Consider the following 10174-nt stretch of genomic DNA (forward strand, 5'->3'; position numbering starts at 1 on the left):
ATCATTGGGATCATGTACCTTTACATGATGTATCTTGGTTCTTATATTTTCTGCATTCCCCGGCCCTCTCTTCACCCCTCCACACTGCCCTGTTTACGAAGACTTTGTTTCCATGTTTTTCCTTTTTTCATGTTTTTTCTTTTCCTTTCTTAACTTTCCCCTACCCCTCCCACTTCCCCTACACCTTTAGACCTTTTCTTCCTATTATGCAATATCAATTATACATTTTGACCCTCATTTACACTTTTACTTTTTCAAGCCAGAGAAACTATTAGGTATTGACACATGTGTGTCTTGTTAATTTCACTTAAGAGTATGTCCTTAATGTGCAGCAACTTAGGTAAAAATTACTACCTTCTCATTCATTAAGGTTGAGTACTAATCCATTTTATTAAAAAAAAATAATAATCTTCTTTATCCAGTCTCCACTTGGGCTCTTTCCAAGTTTTGGCTGTTCCAAACTGTGCCACTATAAACATGAGTGAGCATATATCCTTTTAATTATTTTGGAAAAATTTCCAGCAAAGGAATATCAGGGTCAAATGGGACTTGTAATCCTAGTCATTTGAGGTATCTCCATATGGATTTCCACAGTGGTTGCACCACTCTGCATTCCCCCAAATGATGAAGAAGGGTTCCTTTCTCTACACAACCCTGCCAAAACTTGTTATTGGTTTATTTCCTGATAGCAGCCATTCTTTCTGGGGTGAGTTTGAATCTCAGTGTTGTTTTCATCTGCATCTCTTGAATGACCAGCAAGGATGAACATTTGTTCATATGTTTATTTGCTGTTTTTACTTGTTTGTTGGAGAAATGTCTATTCATATCAGATGCCCATTTTTTAATTGAGTCTTTATATTTGGATGGTCTGATATTTTTGAGTTCTGTGTTCATTCTAAATAGTAGACCTTTGTCTGAGGAAAAGGTGGTAAAAATTTTTTCCCACTTTGTAGGTTGTCTCTTAGCTCTGCTGGTGATTTCTCTTGCAGTATAGAAGCTTCATTTTTTTAAATGAGGTCCCAGTTGTTGATTCTTTGTGCTAGTTTCCATGCCACCTCTTGTTTGTTTGTTGTTTGATTGGTTGTTTTGGTTTTTTGAGACAGGGTCTAACTGTGTAATTGAAACTGACCTGGAACTCACTATGTAGACCAGGCTGGTCTTGAACTCACAGTAATCCTCCTGCTTCAGCCTCCTGAGTTCTGGGATTACATGCATGAGCCATCACACCCAACTTCCATGCCACTTCTTGAAGCAAGAGTCTCGGTACAAGAATTCTCTCACCCCAACAGAGAAAATCAAATAGGCAAGACAAGAAATTAAGAGGAGAAGGCAAAAAATTAAAAGTCAACAAAAGGACAGTAACATGACAATAATAAGTCAGTACATATCAGTTAAAACCATCAATGTCAATGGCCTCAACTCACCAATTAAGAGAAATAGACTAGCAGAATGAATTGAGGCAAAACCCAACAACATGTTGTATACAAAAAACACACCTAGTGCAAAAGGAAGCCCATAGACTGAAAGTGAAAGGATGGAAAATAATTCTCCACCCAACAGGAGCCCAGAAAAAAGCAGGGGTAGCAATCTTATTTGCAAAGTAAATTTCAAATCAAAACTGATTAAGTGAAACAAAGAAGGCCACTACATCCTTGTAAAGGCAAAAATCCAAGAGGAAGAGATAACAGTCATAAATATATAGGCACCAAATATTAATGCCCCAACTATATAAAAGAAATATTAAGAAACATGAAAAACCAAATAAGCCTTAATACAATTGTAGTGTGGGATCTAAATACCCCACTATCACAAAGAGACAGACCATATAGGCAAAAACATCGACAACAAAATACTAGAACTGAACCAAGCTTTTGAATGCATGGACTTAATAGATGTCTACAGAGTGTTCCAACCCACAAAATTAGAATATACATTCTTTACAACTGCAAATGGGTCATTGTCCAAGATAGATCACATACTAGCTCACAGAACAGGTTTGAATAAATGCAAAAGAATTGAAGTTATTCCCTGTATATTATCAGATCACAGTGCAACAAAGCTGGAGATCAATAGCATAAGAAACTGTAAGAACTTCACAAACACATGGAAATTGAACAACACTCTCCAGACCAATCAATGGATCACAGAAGAAATTAGACAGTTTTTGCAAATAAATGAAAATGGCAATACAACATACAGGAATCCATGGGACACAATGAAAGCAGTTCTACATGGAAAATTCATAGCACTGAATGCCCACACTAGGAAAACAGAGTGAGTTCAAATAAACAACCTAATGATGAATCTTAGACTCCTAGAAAAACAAGAGTAAGAAAAACCACAAGCTCGAACAAGAGAGGAAATTATAAAGATTAGAGCAGAAATCAATGCAAGGGAAACTAAGAAAATGATACAAAAAATAAATGAATTGAACAGTTGGTTTCTTGAAAGAATAAATAACATTAATAAACTCTTAGAAAACCTTATCAAAAAAAGGAAAGAAAAGATACAGATCCATGCAATCAGGAATGAAAAAGGTGAAGTCACAACAGATCCAACAGAAATGGAGAGAATCATTAATACCTACTTTGAGAACCTCTACTCTAATAAAATGGAAAACACAGAAGAAATTGACAGATTTCTAGATATTAATGAATTTCCAAAGTTGAACGAAGAAGATAAAAACATTTTAAACACCCAATTACAATCAGCGAAATTGAAAATGTAATTAAAAACTTACCAATGAAGAAAAGCCCAAGTCCTGATGGATTCACCGCTGAATTTTATAAGAAATTTAGAGAAGAACTACTGCCATTACTCTTCAAACTTTTCAATGAATTTGAAAGGGAAGCAGTACTTCCAAATTCATTCCTGGAAGCAAATATCACTTTGATTCCCAAACCAGGGAAAGATACAACTAAAAAGAACACTACAGGCCAATCTCCTTAATGAATTTAGATGTAAAAATCCTTAATAAGATACTAGCAAACAGCATACAGAGGATCATCAAGAAGATCATACATCCTGACCAAATTGAATTTATTCCAGGGATGCAAGGATGGTTCAACATATGTAAATCAATAAATGTAATACACTATATTAACAAAGTCAAGGACAAAAACCACATGATCCTCTCGATAGGTGCAGAAAAAGCATTTGAAAAATTCAATATGCATTCATGATAAAAACTCTGCAAAAAATTGGGATAGTCTATAGCTCAACTTAATAAAGGCTACCTATGAAAAACCAACAGTCAACATCATATTAAATGGCCAAAAACTGAAATCAGGTTCATGCTAAAATCAGGAACAAGTATGGCCACTATCGCCACTCCTCTTCGATAGTTCTGGAAACAATAGCCATAGAAATTAAACAAGAGAAAGAAATTAAAGCAAAAAGATAGCAAAGGAGGAAGTTAAACTATCCTTATTTGCTGATGATATGATACTCTACAGTGAAGACCCAAAAAGCTCTACCAAAAGACTTCTAGAATTAATTGACACTTTTAGTAGAGTAGCTTGATACAAGGTCAATGCCCAAAAATCAATAGCCTTCTTGTACAAAAATAACAGACTCACTGAGAGAGAAATTAGGGAAACAATTCCCTTCACCATAGCATCCAAAAAAAAATGAAGTATTCAGGAATCAATCTAACAAAAGAAGCAAAAGATGTCTACACTGAAAACTACAGCACTCTGAAAAAAGACATCTAAGAGGATATAAGAAAATGGAAAGATATCTGCTGCTCTAGGGTAGGAAGATTCAACATAGTGAAAATGGCCATACTACCAAAACTGCTATACAGATTCAATGCAATGCCAATTGAAATTCCAACACTATATTTCACAGAACTAGAAAAAAAGAATTCAAAAATTCATTTGGAACCACAAGAGACCTAGAATAGCAAAAGCCATCCTAGGCAACAGACACATGGCAGTGGGTATAAAAATTACCAATTTGAAACTACACTACAAAGCCACTGTGATAAAAATGGCATGGTACTGGCAAAGAAGCAGACCTGAGCATCAGTGGAAAAGATTGGAAGACACAAAAACAAATGCAGATGTACTCAGCTACCTCATCTTTGACAAAGGAGCTCACCATCCCCACTGGAGGAAAGTTAGCCTCTTTAATAAATGGTGTTGGAAAAACTGGATCTTGACCTGCCAAAGATTAAAACTAGACACTTATCTCTCACCATGCACTATACTAAAATCCAAGTGGATTAAAGATCTAAATATTAAAACAGAAATACTAAACTTGCTGGAAGAGAAGTTAGGCAGAACTCTTGAAGACATTGGCATAGGAAAAGACTTTATGAACAAACCCTCAGTATGAATGAGCACAAAGAATCAACAAGTGAGATCTCATCTTATTAAAAACCTTCTGCACTGAACAAGAAACCATCAACAGAACAAAGAGACACCCTACAATGTGGGAAAAAATTTTTACCAGCTGCTCCTCTGACAAAGGGCTATTATCTAAAATATATAAAGAACTCAAAACAATCAGCCCGCCCCCACAATATAAGGACCCAATTCAAATATGGGCATCTGAAATCAACAGACATTTCTCAGACAAAGAAGTAAAAGCAGCAAGTAAATATATGAAAAAATGTTCCACATCACTGGTCATTCAAGAGATGCAGATGAGAACAACCCTAAGATTTCACCTCACCCCACAAAGAATGGCTGCTATTAAGAAATCACACAGTAACAAATGTTGGTGGGGTTGTGGGGAGAAAGGAACTCTTCTCTATTGTTGGTGGGAGTGCAGACTGGTGCACTATGTAAATCAATATGGAGATACCTCAAAGAGCTGGGACTAGAGGTTCCATTTGACCCAGCCATCCCTCTGCTGGGTATCATTCCAAAAGAATTAAAAGAATCATATCACAGTTACATATTTGCACCTGTGTTTATAGCAGCACAGTTTGTAATAGCTAAAACTTGGATACAGCCCATTTGCCCATCAGTTGGAAACTGGATAAAGAAGATGTGGTTTTTCTATAAAATAGAATACTACTCAGCCATAAAGAATGAGAAATTAGAGTCATTTATAGGACAATGGACACATATTGAGGATATACTCTTAAGTGAAATAAATAAGTCACACATGTGTAAATACTGAACAGTTTCTCTGGTGTGAAAAACTATAAAAGTACACAAGATCCAAATGAGATACTTAACAATGTGAAATAGGAAGAAAGGGTCTAAAGGTGTAGGGAAAGTGGGAAGGGTAAGGTAAAGGGAATAAGGGTAAAGAAAAAATTGTGAGTAAACGAAAAAAATGGAAATAAAGTGTTTGTAAATGGGGAAGGGAGGAGGGAGTGAAGGAATGGCAGGAATAAGGGGAAAAATGAGAAACAAGACCTGTCATGTATAGGTACAAGATCCCAGTAATGAATGTACCTGTACTGTATACCTTGAATGTACCAATAAACTCAATAAAAAGAAAAAAAGAATGATAAACTAGACTCATTCATAAGAAAATGGATATATTTTGAGGATACACTGCCAAGTGAAATAAATAAGTCACACATGTGTAAATACCAAATAATTTCTCTAGTGTGAATAAACTGTAATAGTACATAAGATCCTAATGAGATAACTGACATTGTGAAATGGGAAGAAAAGGGCTAAAGGTATAAGGAAAGTGGGAAGGGTAGGGGAAAGGTAATAAGGGAAAGAAAAAAGTGGGATAAAATGAAAAAATGGAAATAAAATGTTTGTAAAAGTGGAGAGGAGGAGGGGGTGAAGGGAGATCATGCATAATGGGCAAAAATGAGAACCAAGACCTGTCATGTAAAGGTACAAGATCCCAATAATGAATGTAACTGTACTGTATACCTAAAATGTACCAATAAACTCAATACAAAAAAAGAATTTTCTCACATCTGGGGTATGAATTCTATATTATGTTCCCTGAAGTCAGTTCTCATTCACCAGATCTAAAGATTTTGTCTTATTTGGTTTATTATGAAGTTCAAAAAAGATCGTTACTGTCTGTTCACTTGATTCGACATGGAAGCCATGATCTGATCCCGCACAAATCCTAGCAGTCAAAACATTTTCATTATTATTCTTGTTCAGTTCTCAACTAGGTTAACAAGGTTCTTCTTGCTACTGGCAATTATCACTTCATTTCTGAATCTCTGGCCTCCTGTGACATCTATTTAAATCACAGATCTAAATAAGCACCTCCTTTCATCTTTATCCCTGTCTATAGAAGATACACAATGCTATAAGTTGATTTGTGTCTCTCAAAAGTCCCTGCTAAATCCCTAACATTCAGTACCTCAGCCTGCAACTACATTTAGAGGAAACTCTTTGTGGAATGATTAGCTATAAATAAGTTCATCAGAATGGGCCCTAATCCAATCTAACAGATGCCCTTAGATGCAGAACTTGAATACCCAAGAACAGAGAAAGGTCCACATGAGGAGACAGCAAAATGGCCATCTACAGGCAAGAGGAGTCCTCAGAAGAAACGAGACCCCTAGATTCATGCATCTGTAACCTCCAGAACTGTGAGAAAATAGGTTTATGTTGTTTAAGCCATCTAGTCTATGGGATGTTGTTACAACAGTCCAACAAACTAATATATTTACTAATGTACTTTTTAAGAATACCACTTTCTTTTCCAATGCATTTCTCACTTTCATTGGAAAGAAAACTTTCTCTGAGCCTTTGAAAAGATACAATTAAGAAGAAGCCAGGTAATAATATGTTGAAATATTCTCAACACTTAATGCCTTTGCTTTTCTTCTTGTACAGGTGATGGACAAGACAACTTTAACTGGTATTTACTTGCAGAGTTCAGGTCTTAATCAATCAAGTGAAGCATAGGGATTAACTTGCCCATGGCTAAATCTCTGAAGTAGGATGATTTCCTGTAATGATGTACAGAAAAGGGTTACGGTCAAGTATATTTACAATTTCAGTGAAATGTTATGGTAGCATTCAAGACCATTGACCCATCCCAATATGCTGCTACAGTTCTGCATTAGTGAACTCAGGTTGCCATACCAAAGTAGCATTAAATTTTGTGCCTTAAACATCATAAATTTTTTCAAACTTTCAATATCTAAAGGCTAAAGATTCTAAATCAGATTGCCAATGTGGTAGGTTTCTGGTGATGGTTCTTTCTGGTTTGTAGATACCTGTATTCTCATTGTGTCCTCACTAGAGCCCCTCCTAATACAGACTGCTGAAGAAAGACAAAAAGAGCTCTATTCTTAAAGTGACACCAAACATAGTGGATCAGGGCGAGATTCTTACAACCTCATTTAATCTTCATTAGTTTCCTAAGCTTACATCTCCAAATTAGAATTAAGGCTTTAATATAGTACTATGTATAGGACACAAATATTCAGTGTTTAATAACTCCAAATCCTTGATAACACCAATGTAAGAATCATCAAACCCTTATACTCAAATACTTAAATGGCAATTAATAGCTACTTCCAAATTCTTAGAAGAACATGTGTAAATACTGAATAGTTTCTCTGGTGTGAAAAACTATAATAATACCTAAGATACTAATGAGATAATTGACAACGTGAAATAGGAAGAAAAGGGCTAAAGGTGTAGGGAAAGTGAAAGGGTAGGGGAAAGATCATAAGGGAAAAGAAAAAATATGAGAAAATGAAAAAATGTAAATCAAGCATTTGTAAATGGGGAGGGCAAGAGGGGGTGAAGGGAGGGCAGGAACAAGGGGGAAAAATGAGAACCAAGACCTGTCATGTAAGGTACAAAATCCCAATAATGAATGTAACTGTACTGTATACCTAAAATGTACCAATAAATTCAATTTTTAAAAAAATCTTAGAAGAATTCTAGTGTCCCAAACTTTGCCAATATTAAAATATTGACCAAAGAAACATTTAGTAGGGTTTGCAGGCAAAGTAAGTTGTAATTTAGCTGCCCATAAGATTATATTTCAACCATATCAGCCCTGCAATTTTAAGGGATAAGAGAATTTCTTCAGAGGATTGCAGCCAAGCCATCCACAATCTTTGTACCCCAGTCTTCCAAGGTCTTGCCTGGGGGTGCCATCTGATAATTTGAGGAACTCTGGGCTAGTATACCACTAAGTACTAGGATCCAATTTTCCAGTAGTGACAAAAATGTCTCCACCTTCAATCTAACTCAGTTATTCCCATCAGCCAACTTTTAGTCCAAGAAACATACTCAGTATTATTAACAGATTTGAATTTAATATGGGGAATCAAATGCTTACAAAGCTCTAATAAAATTTAGTACATCAGAAGCCAGGGTGACACCACTGGATATGTTGAAGTTAGGAGTAGGGTGCAGAAGTTCCATCCAGAAAATGAGAAGTTGCTACCACCATTTCCTCATGTCAAAATATTTTTTAAATGTATGCTACTATTAGGATGTAGGAGCTTTTTTTTTCCTCCAGAACCTCAACTGCAATGGATTCTTGAAAATATATTTTTAACTTTTCAGCTGGTTTAAGAAAAAACACATGTAAAAATCTTAAACACGAGGTGTGAGTGTCTATTGACAAATTCACCACACTTTCAAATATTCAGTTCTCCAAAGAGTGCCTTAGGTCACTCAGAAGTTCTCTTCAACACAGCAGAAGGATTCCTGCCTTCTCCTCAGCTTCAGCATATCCAGTGGTATCCTGACAAGCAGTCTAATACCGGTGGGTGTTATATAAATGAAGAGGACAAGGTTTTGTGGGTATTTCTTCTTTTGAAAATATTTTTCCCAGGTGATTTACAATGGTTCTTTTTGAAATGAAAATATACTTATGCCATCACTGGCTCACAAGGTGGCTTCCTTTTTACATGTTAGTTGGAAAGCCTGAACTTAAATAGTAATTTGAATTCTATTCTATATTTTACAAGAAATTAACCAGAAAGGTGCTATATTAGTTTCCTAGGTCTGCCTCACTAAGTACCACAAAGTGGATGGCTTAAAGCAAGAGAGATATATTCTGACGGTATTGGAGAATATATTTCTGAAATCAAGTAGCCAATGGTGCCACAGTAACATCTAGGACATGGGTAGAACTCTTCTTGGCCTATTCTTAGCTTCTGGGATAGTCACCAGTCCTTAGTATCATTCCTCACAGCTATCATTCCAACGTTCACACCTGTCACCACAGGGCCTCTTCCCTATGTGTCTCTCCTCTTCTTAGGAGAATGGCCATCTTATTAAATTACAGCCTTCTCCAATTAAGAATGACCTCATTGACAGACTTCTGAGAGGATAGCAGAGTGGTGAGCAGCAAAGAGACATCCTCTTGGAGATTTGGAGTCCAGATGCTGGAACAGCAATATGAGGAAGACAAGGAGAGAAATGCGACCTTTGGACTTAGCAAGGATCTGAAATGAGAATTGGAACCAAAGGGAAGAGCAAAGAGAGGGACCTCCATTAGGAACAGGGAGATGGCAAATAGTGCTTTGTCGCTGAGCCCTAGTTCATGGGGTGCAAGGGGCAGCTTGAGCCTGCAGCTGCACAGTGCCTACTGGTGATGCCAGAGGCCTCCATAGATAAATACACCAGTGGAGACCTTCCCCCCCCCATTCTCAAAGCTCCTAATTGGGCCAGTCCTTAGACCAACTCTGCAGAGGCATAGGTTCTCATGAAGGGTAGTTTTCTGAGCTGCCAACTTTGAACATCTTTAAAGAAAGGACAGGGGAAACCTATAATAGAACTGAGTGGAGTTCAACCCTGAGGGTAAGGAAACTAAAGTTAAGCCTTGTAGATTGTGCTCAGTCTCAGTCGTGGGGAACAGACATTGGCTAGCTGAGACCAGGGGATTTGGTTCTGCATATGGTTGTGCATGTGGTATAATATGAGATCAGAGACAGCCTGAAAGAGGACCTTCAAATTCTTTTTTTTCTCTCTCTCTCATTTTTCTTTTTTCCTCATTCCACCCTAAAATTTCTTTCTTTTTTCTGTCCTCTCTCTCCAACTCAGTCTCTTGCTCCACCATATTGTCCCTCATCTCCTTTTTATTCCAGCTCCTGCCCTAACTCAGACTTCTTCTTTTATTATTTTTTGTTTTTAGGAGGGGTTTCTCTTTATGTTCTTTTCTCCAGTCATTTTACCTCACTCATGGCTCTGTACCTTCAAGGGAAGGCAAGCGCCTGTTATTGTTAAGGGGATATATTCTTGTCCTTATTCCTGCACTCTCT

This window comes from Fukomys damarensis, unplaced genomic scaffold (genome assembly GCF_012274545.1).
Source record: "Fukomys damarensis isolate Sample0158 unplaced genomic scaffold, DMR_v1.0_HiC HiC_scaffold_35, whole genome shotgun sequence".
Classification (NCBI taxonomy): Eukaryota; Metazoa; Chordata; class Mammalia; order Rodentia; family Bathyergidae; genus Fukomys; species Fukomys damarensis.